At 41.0% G+C, this 21,953-nt stretch overlaps 1 long non-coding RNA gene across 2 annotated transcripts in view; it reads left to right on the top strand.

Annotated features, from left to right (window-relative positions):
* Positions 1-394: 394 nt before the first annotated feature.
* LOC135232927 (uncharacterized) overlaps positions 395-21,953 on the top strand; it is a 58,081-nt gene continuing 36,522 nt past the window's right edge. Inside the window, exons 1-3 of one of the 2 annotated variants that reach the window (XR_010323548.1) lie at positions 395-5,807; positions 11,268-11,412; positions 18,293-18,448. This is a non-coding gene — a long non-coding RNA (uncharacterized LOC135232927). Of the gene's footprint in view, positions 5,808-11,267; positions 11,413-18,292; positions 20,727-21,953 lie in introns of those variants that run through there. The other variant, XR_010323547.1, reaches the window with a different exon arrangement.

Genomic DNA, 21,953 nt, shown 5'->3' with positions numbered 1-21,953 from the left:
CAAATTGTCAAGTTTTTCATCAGCTCTGTGAGTTTCCAATTCTTGTATAAAACATTAAAGAGAGCTTATCCTTTTGCCAGTGTAAACTGTCTAGTCATCCCCTGATCTGAATTCAAGACCAAGGAGGGACCATTACTGGAGCCGTGGATTTAGGTGTCTGGTATTTACCATCCCTAATGATCTTGGAAAGTATAATGTTTTCTAACAGCTGTAAAGAGAAGAAATTCTAATATTATCAGCTATACATAATATGCATGAAATTACATTGCATAACATAATGCTGTGCTATGTTGTCATTAACACATTATGAATACCTCATTTGAAAGGTTAATGAAATTGAAAAACACAGGGACACTATGGGTATCATCAATACCAGTTAATGACAAATCTCTTGTTTTCATTTATAGAATCATCTGAACTGGGAAGACCCCATCACTATAACTATATATATTTTTTGGTCATAAATGAAGTCTGCACAGTGTGTTTTGTTTTAATTTGTAGTGTAGGGTTACAAAGTCCTTTATACTGCAGGTTCATGTGTTAGTAATATTTAATATAAGTAAAATCATAATTGTTTTAAACGGCCAGTTTCAAGTTTTTCTGAAGGTGGTTAGACTTGCTAAGGGTAAATATTTTTTATTTGGACAGATCAAAGAAAGTGTCAGGACCAAGGAAAACTGCCTTGGGGAAAACAACCCTCAATAAGAAGTTGTGTTTCCACTGAATGACCCTCTAGTCTTGGCTAAAGGATATACAGTTTTTCATCTTAAAAATAGGAAGATTGATGTGAGGAGAATATTTTCTTATTCCCCAGATCCCTGGGCAAATTTTCAGTTTGATTAATTGCACTTTTAAAGCAGCTGGATCTATGTAAACAGGCTAGTGAATATCAATAAAACTCAAACATATAGAAAGCGGCCACTTTATTTTCATTGTCAATATGATAGTTCTAAAATAATAGATACTCCTCTACATTACCACTTTCATATAAAGAAAAATTTTAAATATATTTTGTTACTGAGTGTCCAGGTTACATCTATACCAATAATAATAATTATTATAAAAATATAACAACAGCAACAGTAATGGTAACAACAGGCATGCCCTTTAAAATATACAAATATTCAAACAAAATATACAAAGAAAATATTCATTTTATGCACATTATCAGGTTGGATTTTTTTAGAAATCCAGTGGAATTATAGATAAAACATTGTAAAATGCCTTTTGCTGATTATAAAATGAGGTCTGGAGAGGTTAAAAAACTTGCCCGAAATTTAGTGACCAACAAATGGCTAGGCTGTGACTTACCTTTTCTGTGCTTTTCCCATTAATGCTTCACAGCTTCATCTTCAGACTTCTAGAAGCCAAGGCTTTATGTTAGCTATTTGTAATACATATTTTTTTTGTTAAGACAGTTGTTTTTTCTTCTGATTACCAATATAAAAAGTCATCTTTGTAGAAAACTTGAAAGTATAGAAGAGCATAAGGAAGAAAATAATAATCTCTCTACGTCTGGAATGCAACTAGGCAGAAATAACAAGCATTAACTCTTTTCTGCTTGTGTACGTGTGTGTGTGTATTCAGTATATATACTTATATGTGTTCTTAGCGCTTTGCAACCCCCATTGAAATGCTATGAGGTAGGTAGTATCATAATTTCTATTTTAAGGATAAGAAAAATCTGTACTCAGAGAGTCGAAGTAATTTGTCCAAGGTCGGATGATTAGGTCTTCCTTTGTATCAAATATGACTAAGTCCTCTCTCCAGTGGACTCTGGATCTGAGTGCAAATGTATTCCATTTGAAAAGTTTGAAGTAAGCATCAAACAGAATTTAAGTCCTTCGGGTTTCATTACAGAAGAAATGAAAATACCATCTTTCATTTGACAACTTCAGGCTTACAAAGATGCCTTAACTCCCACCTTCATTGATTATTAAAACGTCACATATTTCTACACTGTTGAAAAACTTAGAAATTGGTATCTGCTCCACTCCTAAGGGACAAGCTCTGTATCAGGAGAAGTCTGTGACAAACTGAACTATGTTGATGAGAGTAAATGGGCCAATGCACAGGAACTTTTGAAGACATAGCCTTTGGCAAATATATAATTAGAATAGAGATCCCAAGTCAGTGCAAAAAATAGTGTGGCACAATTGGAGTCTTGAACCATTCCTCAAATCACTGTATTTGGTGGTCTGCTGGAGCAGTACCTCTGCAATTCTAGTTCTCTTACAACTTTCTTGGGAACCTTGTTAAAATATAGGTTCTGACTCATTAGGTCTGGGGTGGAGCCTGAGATTCCGGATGTCTAACAAACTCCTCAGTGGTGTTAACACTATTGGTCCATGGAACACTTCCTTGAGAAGCAAGAGTCTAGACCACCTACCCTTGGTAATAAAAGCAATGCCATTGATAGGCAGCAGTTGCAATAGTTTGAAAACTTTATTACTTTTTTTTTGGCCACAGAACTCTTTCTTCAAATGAAACCCCAAGTGTTACCTGGGTTGAAAGTGTAGTCAGGTGGTTGGGGACTTGCCTTAAACCTGTGTTTGCATAGCAAGAATACTGTTTCTAATTAGTTGACATGTTTATTAATGGTGGTTTGGTGGGAGATTGTTGAAGTCCAGAGAGGGTAGGACTAAAAGCCTACCTTGACCCCTTCCCCACCCTACCAGCTTTGCCATTGCTTTCCTGAGAGCCGAAGGCAGCAAGAGGACCTGCTCTGGTTGAAGGAAACCGGAGGAAGGAGGGCAGAAGGGGGGGAGTTGAGAAGAGCTCTGCCTACTTGCCCACCTTTATTTTCCCATCCACAGAAATGGTCCCTGTAGCATCTCATAGAAGGAAAGTTACTGGTGAGTAAGCATGCTGTCTCCAGGGTCAGATGCCTGGGGCTTCAGCCCAGGTCTACCACGTTTTCAGCATGACCTTGGTTAAGTGATTTGATCATTCACAAGATATCAGTGAAGGTTAAAAAAGAGAGTAACACACTGAACAGAGCAGCTGACCCATAGTAAATATTCAGTGTTTGCTACTATAATTGTTCTCATTATCATTATTATGACTATTGTTCAAGTTCTCTAATGCAGGAAAAATTGATGATGTCAATGATTTCATTCTACTTGTATCAACGATCGATGTCCATGGAAGAAGAAATCAAATGCTGTATTGCACTGGGTAAATCTGCTGCAAAAGATTTCTTTAAAGTTCTCAAAAGCAAAGATGTCATTTTGATAACTAAGGTATGGTTGACCCAAGCCTTGGTCTTTTGGATTGCCTCATGTGCATACAAAAGCTGAGCAATGAAAAAGGAAGACAGAAGATGAATTGATGCATTTGAATTGGGGTGCTGATGAAGAATATTGAATATATCGTGGGCTGCCAAAGGAACAAACAGATCAGTCTTAGAAGAAATACAACCAGAATGCTCCTTAGAAGGAAGGATAGTGAGACTTTGGCTCACTTATTTTGGACGTGTCATCAGGAAAAAACAATTGCTAGAAAAGGACATCCTGTTTGATTAAGTAGAAAAAAAAAAAGTAGAGGGTCAGTGAAAATGAAGGAAACTCTCAATGAAAGGATGGACACAATAGCCTCAACAATGGACTCAAACCTACCAATGATCATGAAGATGGCACAAGTCAGGCAACATTTTGTTCTGTTATACATAAGGTCACCATGAGTAGGAGGAGACCAGTCAGCAGCTAACAACAACAACAATGGATCAGTTTGAAAACCATTAGTGTGGTAGAAAGTACACAGAAGCTTAATCAAAGGATGTGGGCTCAAATCCTGGGAGCTCTGGACATGTTGCTCACTTAACCTAGCAGAGCTCTGGTTCTTTCATCTTTAAAATGGAGATGATAACAGCAACTCTGTAGAGCTGTTATGAGGATTAAATGAGATAGTACAGGTGAGAACGTGCTCACCTTGTTGGTTCTGTGAGATTACACACAGACATTGGTATCATGCCCCCTCAGGCTTGGTTCAGGAAAGAAGAGGAGTGCTGGTCTGCCTTTCCTATTGTTGGTTTCTACATGTATGAATTCCCAAGGAGTCACCATTTATTCTGAAATATTAAACATTTTATTGGTGTCACATTTATGTATCATGTTTATTTGACTTCAAATAACATTGATCCATTAACCAGAATGATAGAGGCATCCTTCAGGAATGTTTAATTGTCACCTTAAGGAATTATCTGGGGGCATCAGTGGTTTAATGGCAGAATTTTTGCCTTCCACGTGGGAGACCAGGTTCAATTCCTGACTAGTGCACCGCGCGCATAGCCACTGCCCATCTTTCATTGGAGTCTGCCGTGGTGCTATGATCCTGAATAGGTTTCAGTGGAACTTCAGACTAAGACAGGCTAGGAAGACCTGGATATCTACTTCTGAAAATCAGCCAATGAAACCCTTACAGATCACAATGGTCTGATCTGAGATCTCAGTAAGTGTTAATTGTTGTTATAATGACCTCTGCCTACCTCCTGTGGGTAGGGATGACTTCATTAGTTCACTCATTGGTTCATAGACACCCCATGCACCCTCATGTCTGCTGCTGGCTTCATGTAGTTCCTTCTCTGAGGGACACTCCCATATCACCCTCCTTCCCCAGTGCATCCGCCCGTTCCATGCTCCTCCCTCCTTGAGAACTCTGACTGCCCCTGCTTTCAGCGTCTCAGTTCTACCACACTTTCTCTCTCTGCACCTCACGTTCCCCTGGGCCCCCAGGAGAAACGCCTCAGCCTAGGAGCCAGAAGGTACAGAGGTCTGGCCCCTGCTTTTAGTCACTCTGTAATTTTGGAAAATGTACTCAACCTCTCTAAGCCTCTATGACCTTATTCTTAAACCAGAGGTAATGTTGTTTTTGAAGCATTGTTGTGAAAATTAAATGGCAACAGGTATTTAAGGTACTCGGTGGGTAACAGGCACTCTGTGAATGTCAGCCATTGAATCTTTCCAATACGTTATTCTGCTCGGTCCCCACAGCAACCTGGGTGGCAGGGACCACTACTTAACAGATGAAAACATTGAGATATGGGGGTGAAGTCACAGACCTGAGGTCACCCAGTTAGTAAGGGGCTGAGTTAAACTTGAATCTAGGACTTCAGATTTTAGATCTCATGATTTATTCACTGTAAATTTACAAAATTATCGCCGACTGATCTAGTAAAAAAAAAAAAATTTAGGCTCTTAAAATTTCTTAAATTAATTCAATTAAAAAAATAGAGTACTATGATATTCTGATTTTTTATTATTTGCATCTTATGCTAGGTTTTGGTTGCCACAGTATCTGGAAAAAATTGATAAACCTTTTATTAAAAACCCACTGCCGTCGAGTTGATTCTGACCCACAGCAACCCTATAGGACAGAGTAGAGCTGCCCTGTAGGGTTTCCAAGGAGGACCTGGTGGATTCGAACTGCCAATCTTTGGGTTAGCAGCTGTAGCTCTAAACCACTACGTCACCAGGATTTCCAAATCTTTTATTAGAAGGGGAAAAAATAAGTGGATAGAGAAGTTGCTTTCTCATAGCTGGGCACCAAATGGATTTCCCAGGCTGTCTTACTTTAGTGGAGCTCCAGACCCCAAACATTAGCAGCACAGGCATTCAAAGGCCCAAAGGGTGAAGAATTCTTTTCTGCCACACTTGTAATATTTCCTGTCACCAGAATCTGGGCACAAGAGTAATAATAATATAAAGCTTATCTTTAAAAAGTGCTTTCCGGCATAAACCCAAAGGCATAGAGAATATTTTTGCAGCGCTGTGCATCAGTCAATGTAAATGAGCCAACAACCCTGTGAGGTATGTGTCTGAATATATGTGTGTGTGCACACGTATGTGTGTGTGCATGGGTGTGTGTGAGAGCCAGCAACCCTGTGAGGTGTGTATGAATAGATGTGAGTGAGAGTGTGTGCATGCATGTGTGTGTGTGAGAGAGAGCCAGCGACCCCATGAGGTGTGTATGAATAGATGTGCGTGAGAGTGTGTGCATGCGTGTGTGTGTGTGAGAGAGAGCCAGCAACCCTGTGAGGTGTGTGTCTGAATATACGTGTGTGTGTGCATGTTTGTGAGAGAGAGCCAGCAACCCCGTGAGGTGTGTGTGAATAGATGTGCGTGAGAGTGTGTGCATGCGTGCATGTGTGTCTGTGTGTGAGAGAGAGCCAGCAACCCTGGGAGGTGTGTGTCTGAATATACATGTGTGTGTGCATGTTTGTGAGAGAGACAGCCAGCAACCCTGTGAGGTGTGTGTGTGTAAATATACGTGTGTGCGAGGAGAGGGCAAGTGAATGTGTGTGTGTGTGTGTGTGTGTGAGAGAGAGAGAGTGTGTGGCTTTCTGCCCAGGTGTTTCTGCTCCCAGCCCACCCTGGTTTTACCCTTAAGCCTACTGCGGATGACTCTGTCCCCAGATCTGGGGTCCTACCTCTGCTTTCCACTTTTGAAATCGTGTCAGGTAGGATTCTGTCTTGAAGAGTGTGGCTCTGACTTGAAAGTGAGCCAGCTCTCTTAGCGTCATTCCTGACAGATTTCTTAATTAATCTGCTCAGATTGTCAATAATGTAATTCACTGTTGATTTAGAAACTAGTTATATGAGCACTGGAGGTACCATTGTGGGAAAACATCTGAATAATTCAGCTAATAGATGTGAAACTCACCCAGATTGCTAGGGCACAGGGAGGGAATAGCTAATTCGAATGAGATGAGCTCTAGCAGGGTGATTCCAGCAAATTCCAGGGAGTGGAGAGAGCCTGTCATGTTGCTAGGGGCAGCAGCTGCCTGGTTTAATTATTGTCATTTTGGTTTTTGTGGAAAAAAAAAAGAACATGAGCCCCACAATCTCGCAGGCAGAGGCCATTAACAAACTCTTGAAAAAGACTGAAATTTCAGTTTAAAGTTGATAGAGTCGATTACTAACTCTGCACCACACTCCAGCCTAATGGGTCTTGTTCTTGGCATAGAATGTTAGTTTTATATGATTATTACTTGAAATATCTGAGCTTAGTAATAAGTATCATCATAGGAATATGAAAACAATTTTTTTTTTTTCTGGAAGATTCACAAGACTCTTCGGGTGTTTCTCAGAGTTAACTTTCTCAGATGGAGGTGTCTTATGATAATGGCAATCACCTTTTTTACACCAAAACTTGGGGCTGTGGTCTAAAATGAAGTTTATAGATGTTTGAGTCTAATTATGTAAGCATAAAAACTCAGCTGCTTTTAGTTACATACTTAACATTGGGTTTTTATGGAAAAGAACAAAATTGTATGGAGTTGAGCTGTTACACTACATTTTTCGCTGTGGTGGGTAGAGCTTTAACAATCCTTAAATGCAGATGAGTTAGTGTTTAGATGTAAATGTTAATAAGAATCGTGGTGCTTTTGATAGGAAATGTTAATTCAGTGGCATTTATCTGCATAGTCTCACACTTTTCTTCTGTCTCTCTCCTTCTCCACCCCCCAACAGGCTTGCATGCCTAAGAGCTCTTGGGCACACACACAGGCACACACGCACGCGCGCACACACACACACACACACACACTTTTATCACAGCTTTTCTGAATGTCTATCCTGGAAGCCATGAAGAAGAAAAGACCAAACATACTCGATTCCCATACTTTGAGAAACACTGACAAAATTCTGGCAGGGGAGAGTTGTGTTTGGGATATCTTGCCTTATATTTTAATCTCGTTAAGAGCAGATTTTAATTCTAAACTAGATTGGGAAAGCTAAAGGCCAAACTTGCCTTTTGGCAGCTTAGTGAACAGAATCTCAGCAAATAATCTTTAAATGAATCTGTGAAAGAAAAACAAACGTGATGTCTTCAAAACACAGGTGGTCCCTGACTTATGACGTACGCAAGTTATGACGAACAGCACTTAAAGACTGTCCCTTTTTTTTTTTTTCCTGGACATTATATCGTTAGTAATATGTACTACATACAATGTAGGGGCAGCATGTAATTTGCTGATGGCATCGTATCTGTAAGTTTATATGTAATACTTCCAATCCTCAAAGACAAATAAAGATTGGATTTGTAAAGATACTGACAATAAAAGGCAGTAATAATGAAAACTAAAAAAAAAAAAAGAGATACTTGACTTCTATCAGAATCAATTTATGACAGAGTTGTTGAAATAGAACCCCACTGTAAGTCAGGGAGTGCCTGTAACTGAGTTTCAGACGTCCATGCTATCTGTGGTCCCTATACAGAGAGCATGGGTAAAACATTGTATCAATTAGGGTTAGGTTCAGCTGCCCTGAGAGAAAACCCAAGGAGCAGAGGCTCACATGAGATAAAGCTTTAGCCCTCTTCCTTACAAAAGAAGTCTGGTGCAGGCAGTCGCCAGCCGTGGTGACCACTTCATGGACACCAGTGACCCAGGCTCCTCCCACCTTCCTGCTCCACCATTCTAGCACGTGGCTTACTTTTTCACAGTTATCTCATGGTGAAGATATTTGTGGGAGCTCTAGATATCACATCCATATTTCAGAGGGCAGAAAAGAGGAAGAGAAAAAAAAAGAAGGTACCACTCCCTTCTGCTTTTATTAAGTAGCCTTTTTGGAAGCCCTTCCCCCCTCCCTCCTTCAGACCCATGTTTCATCTTGCACATTCTTGGTCAGAACTTAGATGGCCACACCTAACTGCAGAGTCGCCGGAAAACGAAGTCTTTTAGCTGGGAACAAATAATACTGAGGTTCTGTTACGAGGAGGAAGGGTGGGTATTTAATGAGAATTTGCCGGCTGTGTCACAACGCCTAACCAATTCCTGCAAACACTAAAAGAAGCAGTTACTATAGTTTTAATGAAACCATGAATACGTGATGTCCATTTTCACCCAGTGCCCAAGAATTTTGAATTGAGAACATTTGATTTGAAAAAAGTTGTATTTAGTGACCCCAAATAAAGTCTAGGAGGCATCAATCATAGCTTTCTGCTAACCAATCACTTTTACTGTATAAATTCCCAGCTGTAATCAGTGGAGACAAATGCTTTCAGTCATGGGTAGCTATTGTGACAGGTCCCCGAGTTTTCTAATGACTAGTTATTTGGAGAATGGTTTGCCTTTGATTGAAAAATCATTTATTATCTTATTTATGTGTGCAAAATGCTAGCACTCTCTGATCACGTATTCCCTGGGAATCTAATTTGTAAATAATTACTTGACAGAAACTGAACTGGCTGGAAAACTGAATATGTGGAGGTAGAGGTGAGCCCCCAGAAAGGGTGCTTTAGCTGAAAGGCCAAGTACTTGAATGGCTCCTATTGCAATTTTTCATCTCTCAGCAGTTAGCCGCTAATAAGGTCCCTAGCTAGAAAACCACATTCTCAGGCTCTAGTCGCAGTGGACACACTTAGCTAGTCATTAGCAGAGGTGCCCAGAGCAGCTGGCTTACTTGGAATGCTGATGAAGTGTTTTTCCCCTTCACCTCTCCACACCAGAGAATGGAGAAGAGGACAGGGTTGCTCTTTCTGTAGGTAGAGCTGAGGGGCGCTGGGAGGGGTTGGGAAGGGTTGGAGGAATTGAGGTGGGTGTTTCAGAAAGACTGCTGAGTCCAGATCCTGACCATTTACCACCCATGGAGTCTTCTTGCTTGTTGCCACGTTAGCTTGAATCCAGCACCAAGGCTCTGGTTTCCACCTTCTTCTGAGCTCACCATACTCTGGGTCCCCTCACCTGGTGTCTTCTCTACCACAAATGCCCAGCTTTCCTTGCCTTCATTTATTCATTCATTCCTTCATTCTTTGAATTATTTGTTCAGCAGAGTCACTGAGCACCTTCTCGGTGCCCAACACTGTGCGTGCCACATTGACAGCACACACCTTAGTTTCCTGGGGCTGCCATGATGAAATAACCACAAAGCGGGTGGTTTTAAAGGGTAAGACTTATTTTCTCACCGTTCTGGAGGCTAGAAGTCTCAGTCAGGCTATCGGCCAAGTTGATTCCTTCTGGGTGCTTTGAGAGAGGAGATGTCCCATGGCTCTCTCTCAATTTCTGGTGACTGCAAGAGTGGCAATTCTTGGTGTCCCCTTGCTGTAGATGGATCTTACGTGTTGTCACCCCCCTGTGTGTGACTCCATTTCCGTGTATTTTTAAAAGCCATCCCTCAGAAGGGATTAGAGGTGGGATTCATCCGACTCCACTGTGACCTCATTTAACTAAAAACGAAAGAAAATCCCTATTTCCAAACAAGGTCACATTACAGGTGCCAGGGGTTAGGACTTTAGTATATCTTTTTTGGGGTGGGGGGCACAATTCAATACATAACAATACACAAGAACAAAAGGACAGAAACAGCCCCTGTTCTCACAGAGGGTTCAGTCAAAAGGGGAATACAGACAAGGAAGCCAATAGAAGTTAACGCGTGTGCAGCACTTACTGTGGGCCAGATACTGTTGTAAGCCCTTTGACTGCTGTACATTACATCATTCCAGGCTCATAATGACCCTGTGAGTGAGAGGCTGCTATTAGCCTTATTTTACAGAGAAAGAAAGAGACTCAGAAACGTGAAGTAGCTTTACCAAGGACCCGCAGCTAGTAAGTGACAGAGCCGGGATTCGCACCCAGGCAGAATTGCACCAGGCTCCATGTTCAACTTTGTGCTGTAAAACCAGGTCATTACAGCCCAGTGTGGTAGGTGCCTTTGTGGCTTGAGCCCAGACAGCTGTGGATGCACAAAGGAGGGGCACCTTCTCTAGTCCTGGGACTAGGGAAGACCTGCCAGAGGAAGTTGCATCTAAGTTGAGATCTGAAGGGCAGGTAGGAGTTAACCAAATGTGAAGATCAAGAGAAGGGTCTTCTAGGCAGGTGGAACTGAAGCATAAGGTCAGAGTGCAGTTGGAGGAGGGGAAGTAGAGGTTGGTGACGTGGACAGAACACGCGGGATGTTGAGGAGTGGTGAAGATGCAGGCTGCCTGGGCGAGAGGGGTCTGCATCGCACAGAAGACTGAAAACCACAGAGAACCATCAATAAGTTTTAATCAGGTCAGGGGAATAACAGTCACACTTCGAGTTTAGAAAGATTACTATGGCTCTGCTGTAGAGAACGGATTGGAAAGTGGGCGAAATGGAATAATTATACCTTTTTTTTATATAACTTTTACTGTGCTTTAAGTGAAAGTTTACAAATCAAGTTAGTCTCTCACACAAAAACCCATCTACACCTTGCTACACACTCCCAATTACTCTCTCCCTCCTCTCTCTCTTTTTGTGTCCATTTCGCCAGCTTCTAACCCCATTCACCCTCTCATCTCCCTTTCAGGCAGGAGATGCCAACATAGACTCAAGCGTCCACCTGATCCAAGAAGCTCACTCTTCACCAGCATCCCTCTCCAACACCTTGTCCAGGCCAATCCACGTCTGAAGAGTTGGCTTCGGGAATGGTTCCTGTCCTAGGCTAACAGAAGGTCTGGGGGCCATGACCACCTGGGTCCTTCTAGTCTCAGTCAGACCATTAAGTCTGGTCTTATGAGAATTTGGGGTCTGCATCCCACTGCTCTCCTGCTCCCTCGGGGGTTCTCTGTTGTGCTCCCTGTCAAGGCAGTCATCAGTTGTAGCCGGACACCATCTAGTTCTTCTGGTCTCAGGATGATGTAGTTGCTGGTTCATGTGGCCCTTTCTGTCTCTTGGGCTCGTAATTACCTTGTGTCCTTGGTGTTCTTCATTCTCCTTTGATCCAGGTGGGTTGAGACCAATTGATGCATCTTAGATGGCTGCTTGCTAACGTTTAAGACCCCAGAAGCCACTCTTCAAAGTGGGATGCAGAATGTTTTGTTAATAGATTTTATTATGCCAATTGACTTAGATGTCCCCTGAAACCATGGTCCCCAGACCCCTACCCCTGCTACACTGGCCTTCGAAGCATTCAGTTTATTCAGGAAACTTCTTTGCTTTTGGTTTAGTCCAACTGTGCTGACCTTCCCTGTATTGTGTGCTGTCTTCCCCTTCACCTGAAGTAGTTCTTATCTACTACCTAATTAGTGAATGCCCCTCTCCCACCCTCCCTCCCTCCCCCCTCTCATAACCACAAAAGAATGTTTTCTTCTCAGTTTAAACTATTTCTCAAGTTCTTATAATAGTGGTCTTCTACAATATTTGTCCTTTTGCAACTGACTAATTTCACTCAGCATAATGCCTTCCAGGTTCCTCCATGCTACGAAATGTTTCACAGATTCCTCACTGTGCTTTATTGATGCATATAAATAAAGAATATACCGTAATTTATTTATCCGTTCATCCGTTGATGGGCACCTTGGTTGCTTCCATGTTATTGCTATTGTAAACAGTGTTGCAATAAACATGGGTGTGCATATATCTGTTCATGTAAAGGCTCTTATTTCTCTAGGATATATTCCAAGGAGTGGGATTGCTGGATTGTATGGTAGTTCTATTTCCAGTTTTTTAAGGAAGCTCCAAATCGATTTCCAAAGTGGTTGTACCATTTGACATTCCCACCAGCAGTGTAGAAGTGTTCCAATGTCTCCACAGCCTCTCCAACATTTATTATTTTGTATTTTTTGGGTTAACGCCAGCCTTGCTGGAGTGAGATGAAATCACATTTTAGTTTTGATCTGCATTTCTCTAATGGCTAATGATTGTGAACATTTCCTCATATATCTGTTAGCTACCTGAATGTCTTCTTTAGGGAAGTGTCTATTCATATCTTTTGCCCTTTTTTTCATTGGGTTTGTCTTTTTGCAGTTGAGTTTTTGCAGTATCATGTAGATTTTAGAAATCAGGCGCTGATCAGAAATGTCATAGCTAAAAACTTTTTCCCAGTCTATAGGTAAGTCTTTTTACTCTTTTGGTGAAGTGTTTGGATGAGCATAAGTGTTTGATATTTAGGAGCTCCCAGTTATCCAGTTTTTCTTCTAGATTCTTTGTGTTTTGTATACTGTTTATGCCATGTATTAGGGCTCCTAACGTTGTCCCTATTTTTTCTTCCATGATCTTTATCGTTTTAGATTTTATATTTAGGCCTTTGATCCATTTTGAGTTAGTTTTTGTGCATGGAGTGAGGTATGGGTCTTGTTTCATTTGTTTGCAGATGGATATCCAGTTATGCCAGCACCATTTGTTAAAAAGACTGTCTTTTCCCCATTTAACTGTTTTGGGGCCTTTGTCAAATATCAGCTGCTCATATGTGGATGGATTTATATCTGGATTCTCAATTCTGTTCCATTGGTCCATGTATCTGTTGTTGTACCAGTGCCAGGCTGTTTTGACTACTGTGGCGGTATAATAGGTTCTAAAATCAAGTAAAGTAAGGCCTCCCACTTTGTTCTTCTTTTTCAGTAATGCCTTATTTATCTGGGGTCTCTTTCCCTTCCATATGAAGTTGGTGATTTGTTTCTCCATCTCATTAAAGAATGTCGTTGGGATTTGGATCGGAATTGCATTAAATGTATAGATAGCTTTTGGTAGAATAGACATTTTTATAATGTTAAGTCCTCCTATCTACGAACAAGGTATGTTCTTCCACTTATGTATGTCTCTTTTGCTTTCTTGCAGTAGTGTCTTGTAGTTTTCTTTGTATACATCTTTACATCTCTGGTAAGATTTATTCCTAAGTATTTGATCTTCTTGGGGGCTACTGTAAATGGCATCGATTTGGTGATTTCCTCTTCGATGTTCTTTTTGTTGGTCTAGAGGAATCCAACTGATTTTTGTATGTTTATCTTGTATCCCAATACTCTGCTGAACTCTTCTATTAGTTTCAGTAATTCAGGATTCCTTAGGGTTTTCTGTGTATAAGATCATGTTATCTGCAAATAGAGATACTTTGACTTCTTCCTTGCCAATCTGGATGCCCTTTATTTCTTTATGTAGCCTAATTGCTCTGGCAAGGACTTCCAGCAATGTTGGAATGTTGAATAAGATTCAACAATGTTGAATAAGATTCAACAATGTTGAATAAGAGTGGTGATAAAGGGCTTCCCCGTCTGGTTCCCGATCTCACTGGGAATGTTTTCAGGCTTTCTCCATTTAGGGTGATGTTGGCTGTTGGCTTTGTATCTTCTATTCCTATTTTCCTGAGAGTTTTTATCATGAATGAGTGCTGAACTTTGTCAAATGCCTTTTCTGCATCAATTGATAAAGTCATGTGATTCTTGTCTTTTGTTTTATTTATGTGGTGGATTACGTTAATTGTTTTTTTAATGTTGAACCATCCCTGCATAACTGGTATGAATCCCACTTGGTCATGGTGAATTATTATTATTTTTTTGATATGTTGTTGAATTCTATTGGCTAGAATTTTGTTGAGGATTTTTGCATCTACATTCATGAGGGATATAGGTCTGCAATTTTCTTTTCTTGTGGTGTCTTTACCTGGTTTTGATATCAGGGATATGGTGGCTTCATAGAATGAGTTTGGTAGTATTCCATCCTTTTCTATGCTCTGAAATACCTTTAGTAGTAGTGGTGTTAACTCTTCTCTGAAAGTTTGGTAGAACTGTGCAGTGAAGCCATCTGGACCAGGGCTTTTATTTGTTGGGAGTTTTTTGATTACCTTTTCAATCTCTTCTTTTGTTATGGGTCTATTTAGTTAGTTAGTTTAGGTAGGTAGTGTGTTTCTAGGAATTCATCCATTTCTTCTAGGTTTTCAAATTTGAGTATAGCTTTTCATAGTAATCTGATATGATTCTTTTAATTTCAGTTGGGTCTGTTGTAATATCGCCCCTCTTATTTCTTATTTGGGTTATTTGCTTCCTCTCCTGTTTTTCTTTTGTCAGTTTGGCCAGTGGTTCAAAAATTTTCTTGATCTGTTTCCAAAAAACCGGCTTTTGGTCTTTTTAATTCTTTCAATTGTTTTTCTGTTTTCTATTTCATTTAGTTCAGCTCTAATTTTTATTATTTGTTTTCTTCTGGTGTCTGTGGGTTTCTTTTGTTGCTCCCTTTCTGTTTGTTCAAGTTGTAGGGATAATTCTTTGATTTTGGCCCTTTCTTCTTTTTGGATGTGTGCACTTATTGATATAAACTGGCCTCTGAGCACCGCTTTTGTTGTGTCCCAAAGGTTCTGATAGGAAGTGTTTTCATCTCACTGGATTCTCTGAATTTCTTTATTCCAGCGTTAATGTCTTCTATAATCCAGTCTTTTTTGAGCAGGGTATTGTTCAGTTTCCAAATGTTTGATTTCTTTTCCCTGCTTTTCCTGTCATTGATTTCCACTTTTATGGCCTTATGGTCAGAGAAGATGCTTTGTAATATTTCAGTGTTTTGGATTCTGCTAAGGCTTGGTTTATGACCTAATATGTGGTCTATTCTAGAGAATGTTCCATGTGCACTAGAAAAGAAAGTATACTTGGTTGCTGTTGGGTGGAGCGTTCTGTATATGTCTACGAGGTCAAGTTGGTTGATTGTGGCATTTAGATTTTCCGTGTCTTTATTGAGCTTCTTTCTGGACGTCCTGTGCTTCACCAAAAGTGGTGTGTTGAAGTCTCCTACTATTATTGTGGAGCTGTCTATCTCACTTTTCAATGCTGTTAGAGTTTGTTTTATGTACCTTGCAGCCCTGTCAGTGAGTGCATAAAATATTTAATATGGTTATATCTTCTTGGTGTATTGTCTCTTTAATCATTATATAGTGTCCTTCCTTATCCTTTCTGATGGATTTAACTTTAAAGTCTATTTCGTCAGAAATTAATATTGCCATTCCTGCTCTGTTTTGATTGTTGTTTGCTTGTTATACTTTTTCCATCCTTTGAGTTTTAGTTTGTTTGTGTCTCTAAGTCTAAGGTCTGTCTCTTGTAGGCAGCATATAGACGGATCATGTTTTTTAATCCATTCTGCCCCTCTCTGTCTCTTTATTGGTGCATTTAGTCCATTGACATTCAGGGTAATTATGCATAAGTATGAATTTAGTGCTATCATTTTGATGTCTTTTTTTGTGTGTTGACAGTTTCTTTTTCCCACTTGATTTTATGTGCTGAGCAGATTTTCTTTATATATTGTCCTTTCCTCCTATTCGTTGTTGTTGATTTTGTTTCTGCTGAGTCTGTATTTTTCCCTTGTATTTTATTTTGATGAGTAGGATAGTTTGTCTCCTTTGTGGTTACCTTATTATTTACCCCTATTTTTCTAAATTTAAAACTAACTTTTATTTCTTTGTATCACCGTATCTTCCTCTCCATATGGAAGGTGTATGATTACATTTCTTAGTCTCTCTTCATTATTTTAATGTTGTCTTCTTTTATATAATAACATCGCTGTTACTCTGTTTTGGGCTTTTTTTTTTTTTTATATAATCTTGCTTTGTTTTTTTGGATTTCCCTGTCTGGGTTGACTTCTGGTTGCTCTGCCCAGTGTTCTAGTCTTGGGTTGATACCTGATATTATTGATTTTCTAACCAAAGAACTCCCTTTAGTATTTCTTGTAGTTTTGGTTTGGTTTTTATGAATTCCCTCAACTTGTGTTTATCTGGAAATGTCTTAATTTCACCTTCATATTTAAGAGACAGTTTTGATGGATATATGATTCTTGGCAGACAGTTTTTTTCCTTCAATTTTTTAAATATGTCATCCCATTGGCTTCTTGCCTGCATGATTTCTGCCGAGTAGTCCGAGCTTATTCTTATTGGCTCTCCCTTGTAGGTGGCTTTTCGTTTATCCCTCACTGCTCTTATCTTTGGTTTTGGCAAGCTTGATTATAATATGTCTTGGTGACTTTCTTTTAAGATCTACCTTATGTGGAGTTCGATGAGCATCTTGGGTAGATATCTTCTCATCTTTCACAATATCAGGGAAGTTTTCTGCCATAAAATCTTCAACAATTTTCTCTGTATTTTCTGTTATCCCTCCCTGTTCTGGTACTCCAATCACTCATAGGTTATTTCTCTTGATAGAGTCCCACATGATTCTTAAGGTTTCTTCATTTTTTTTGTCTTATCTGATTTTTCTTCAACTATATTAGTGCCAGGTGATTTATCTTTGAGTTCAGAAATTCTAGCTTCTACTTGCTCAATTCTGCTCCTCTGACTTCCTATTGAGTTGTCTAATTCTGTAATTTTATTGTTAATCTTCTGAATTTCTGATTGCTGTCTGTCTGTGGATTTTTCCAGTTTATTAAAGTTTTCATTATGTTCCTGAATAATCTTTCTAATTTCTTCAGTTGCTTTATCTGTGTGTTCCTTGGCTTGTTCTGCATATTGCCTCATTTCCTTCCTGATGTCTTGAAGGGTTCTATATATTAAACTTTTGTATTCTGCATCTGGTAATTCCAGGAATGTACTTTCATCTAGAAGATCCCTGCATTCTTTGTTTTGAGAGCCTGTTGAGGTGATCATGGTCTGTTTCTTTATGTGACTTGGTATTGACTCTTGTCTCTGAGCCATCTATAAGCTATTGTATTAGTTTATGCTTGCTTACTGTGTCGTAGCTGCTTGCTTTGTTTTGTTTCGGTATACCCCTATGGGTTGCTTGAGTGAGCTAGCTTGATTATTTTTGCGTTTGGAGTTCTGGTGTCCTGTCCCCAGCTGGCTAGAGCTGTTAGCAAGTATATCAGTCTAGGATTCCATTCAGTCAGTTTTCTTGTATGAATTCAGCTCAGGTTTCCAGGTAGCTGATCATCAAGTGTGTGGTACGGGCTCTGTCCTACAGTCTTAGAGGGCCAGGGGTGATTGGTGTATGTACTGGTATCTGACTGCAGCAGGGGGTCACGCTCTGAACAAGGCAGGGGGCTGAGAACCGACTCCCAGCTGTCTCTGAGGAAAGCACATACCTGTTCCCTAGAGTGTGCTGGTGGGTGGGCTCTGCAGAGGGACCATGGGCACCTAATGTTTTTGGTTGTAAGGACTGGGAGGTACCAGTTATCTTTGGACCCCTGTCATGGGTGCCTGGGTGACCTGAGTGGAGCTACCAGTCCTTAGGTCCCTGATGTGGGTAGGTGAAGACCTTGTTTAATAGGCAAAGCAATGTCAAACGTCAAACACCCACCTCTCTACCGCATAGCAGAAATGGTTGGAGTCTACCCACAAGGGCCTATTCTGAAATAGGCCCACAAAGGTCCATGCAGAATGGAAAGGTGCTCAAGGTCCATGGACAGTTTATGCCTGGACAGGAGCCGCTTCTGTTCTGAGCTCTCCCAGTTAATGGAGCTAGCAAATTATCTATTCCCCCCAAATGGAATTTTTTTCCTTCCCCAAGGCCGGGAGGAGGGCTCCAGGTGCTCACCAGAGTCTATCTCAGGCCCAGGGATTCAGCAGCTGAAGCTGGCTTGGGGGTGGAGGTGGGGGGCGTGGTAGAATATATGCAAGTCCTTAGCTTTTGCTGAGAGCGCCCTTCTCCTCAGGTTCTGGAGATGTGAGTGGGCTGTGTGGCTGGCTGCTTCTCCCTGAGGAAACTGCGGCCGAACGCCAGGACCAGCCCGCCACTGCCGCCACAGCCGCCACAGCCGCCACAGCCGCCGCCACTCTGGGATGGTGCCTGAGGGCTCCCTGTGATTCAGGTCGGGTAACTCCTCTCTGCTTCTGAACGGTCTCTTCCTTCCCATGCCCCTCAGTTCGTTGTCTAAGCTTGCCTTTGATGCTCAGGGCTCTCAGCTTGTCACAAATATACTTGTTTTTTTCAGGTCTTTGTTGTAAAGAGAGCTCGAGGGTAGCGTCTGTCTATTCCGCCATCTTCCATTTATAGCTTTTGAGGCAAGGAGACTGGTTAGAAGGACAGCGTAATAATACTCCTGCAGAGATGTATGATATTCGTTTAAACCAAGGTTGTAGATGTATGTGAGAGAATAACCCACTGATGTGCTGGAGCTGGCTCTTGCCAACTCATGAGAGCTGAATTTTCAGAAATTTTGAGAGCTGATCATTAAACATAGTCATTATTAAAAATTAAATTATAAAATTGTACAATTAAATAAATTATAGTAAAAATAAAGATATTACTAAAATTCGTCACTTCTTAATTCTTTCACTGCATTTTACTTTTATCTATGCTCTCGAAGTTATTTACGTCCATTGTATTTGTGCAGTGGGTGGGTGTATAATGGCGTGCTGCTGCACATCTCTTCCCAACTCTGCATTCAGCGATGTCATATTGGTAGCTTCTGATTGGTTATTATTAAGTGGGAATATTTACACCAAGGAAATTGGCAATCGTTGTAGACAAGGCCCCATCTGGAAGCTCTTTCTAATAGCCTCTGCCAATTACCTTTCCCTCTTTTGAGGCCTCCTAACATGTGCTGGAAACCCTGGTAACGTAGTGATTAAGAACTACGGCTGCTAACAAAAAGGCCAGCAGTTCAAATTCAACAGGCGCTTCTTAGAAACCCTATGGGGCAGTTCTACTCTGTACTGTAGGGTCGCTATGAGTCAGAATCGAGTTGATGGCAACGGGTTTTGGTTTGGTCACATGTTCTACATTCCTTTCTTATAGCATTCATTTCTCGTAAGTGCTGTTTGTGACTGCCTTTTCTTTCATTCTTCAAGTACCTTGATGAGGCTTATGAGTCTGTGGAATGAATGAACGAATGAGTAAATGAATGGTGTTGCTTTCCTAACATGTGTTCCTAACTCTGCTGTTAGGATCTGGTAGGCAAGCAAAACCAGATTAGAGCACTTAAAAAAAAAAAACTCCTCCTTGCAGTTGAGTCGGTTCCGACTCATAGTGACCCTACAGGACAGGGTAGAACTGCTCTACAGGGTTTCCAAGGAGCACCAATCATGTAAATCCTGAACTGCTTTTGGCCTCAGAAGCAGCCTGATAGTTGAAGTGAGCTTTTTACATAAACGCATAGAACTTTATGCTGAAATGTTTACTGAGAAACTACAAAAAGGCTGCTTTTGAAAAGAAACTACTTCGAAACATACTTGAGAGTTGACCAAGCCAAGGAAAATATACCCAAGGGAGCTAGGACCAAGACATCAAAGGCATTCTGAAGGACAATTTCGAAAGAGAGTCATAGGCCCCGATCACCTTGGGAGAAAGTTGGCTTTGAAACTGATCTAAATCGAGGGCAACAGGGCACAAGGACATCAGATTTGTTTGAAGAAAGTGGCATCCTGTTAGTCTTGGAAAATAATTGCACGAAGTCCCCAAAGTGCCACTTTCTCCCTTGATTCCCACACACCCTCCCCAGCAAACCAGACTTTGTACATCAAAGATTCTTCAAGTGCTGTCTCTGCCTTCCTTGTCACTTCAGTTAACCCTTTGAGGGCCAACGGTTTGAGAAGGGTTAGAGAGCCCCCTGGCCTCTCATCCATTTCCACGGTGTGCCCCTTCTCTTGGATTCATTCCCTCAGACTTACTTTGGTAATTTTTCTGGACCCCAAGAGTTAGAAGACCTTAGTTCATGGGCCAACTCTGCCACCTCTCATGGGAACCTGGGCAAATCATTTCTGAGCCTTTGCCCCTGGTCTGTAAAGCCTGGGCTCATTGGGTTGGCTTACTTGCCTCTCAGAGCTGCTGAGTGGGGGAAGTGGTCCGAGGAGATAATTTCCAGAGCTGTAAGCTGATATTCTTGTCACGCTTCTGTGACCTTATTAGTTTAATTCTCCTCATATTTTACACAAGAAATCTAAGGCCTAGAGATGCGAAGTGACTTGACAAGGTCACACGTGGGGACTTAGTGGTGGTTTTGGGACTACCACCCCATGCGCTTTCTGCTTATGCTTACTCCATGTAGCCTTTCTTGCCAACTCGTCATTATCAGCCCTGTATCAGGTAGGTAATCTAATAAGAAAAAGTGATTGTTATGCATTTTGCTATAAATTTTTATCCAGGGAATGCAGACACACCCATCCACTCTCCCTGCTCACACCCCCCGCCCCCCCGCCCCATATGCCCTCTGCTACTTGGCTATGGGATGCAACGACAGTGCATACTCTTTTAATGCGACCATCTTTAACTATGTGATTGTGTTCTGTCCGTGTCACAGTGTATTTTAATATACTTTAAGATTTGATTTTGCATATGTCTTCTTTGCTATATACTCTATTGTTGTTGTTGGGTGGGGTACAGTCAATTCCGACTCATAGTGACCCCACGTGACAGAATAGAACGGCCCCATAAAGTTTTCTAGGCTGTAAACTTTATGGGAGCAGATCGCTAGGTCTTTCTCCCTAGGAGCTGCTAGATGGGTTCAAACCACCAACCTTTCAGTTAGCACCTGGGCTCCTTATTTACTCTATATTACCATAGAAATAATAAGAATAAAAAGCAATAATAGTGATATACATAGCACTGACTATATGCTAGGACTAACTATTCTAAGTGACTTGTGTATTTTAACTCATTTATACCTCAGGACAACACTGTTAGGTAAGTATTATTATTAGCTCCATTTTCAACTGAGGAAACTGAAGTACAGAGTAGTTAAGTAATTTGCCCAAGGTCTCATAACTACTACAAACAAGACTAGTGGCAAAGCTAGGATTAGAACCCAAACAACCTAGTCTCAGAGTCTATGTGCTTATTTATAACTAGTTCTCATCATGTCAGTTCTGACTCACGGTGACTTTATGTGTGTCAGAGTAGAACTGTGGTACAAAGGATTTTCAATTGCTGACTTGTCAGAAGTAGGTTTCCATGTCTTTCTTCTGAGGCACCTCTGGGTGGACTCCAAGCTTCAATCTTTTGTTTAGCGGCTGAGCATTATAACTGTTGCCCCACCAGGGATATATTTGTAGATATGGCTTTACAGTGTTGAATATACAGGGCCATGGTTATCTGGGTATCCTATTTGTTTTGGTTGATAGAAAGGATATTCAAGGTTCTAATGTCTCAACTACAGACCCAACACCCTCCCTGGCTCCAAGCAGGGTTCAGTCTCGAGCTGTAACTCAGCCCTGTCTGCCTCACAGGTTACTGCTGCAGTGTTTTTCTGGGTTGCTCTGGCCATTGTTGTGGTCTCCCCTGCCCTGTTCCATCTGCACATTTTGTGTGTGGGATCACAGCCATTTAGCTGTCTTCATGTGGTCTGGTGTGACACAGATATCGGCTTTTCCTTTTAG

The sequence above is a fragment of the Loxodonta africana genome, chromosome 12 (assembly GCF_030014295.1).
Source record: "Loxodonta africana isolate mLoxAfr1 chromosome 12, mLoxAfr1.hap2, whole genome shotgun sequence".
In the NCBI taxonomy this organism is placed as follows: domain Eukaryota; kingdom Metazoa; phylum Chordata; class Mammalia; order Proboscidea; family Elephantidae; genus Loxodonta; species Loxodonta africana.
The sequence above is the reverse complement of the archived record's forward strand: the minus strand, read 5'-3'. Positions and strand labels throughout refer to the sequence as shown.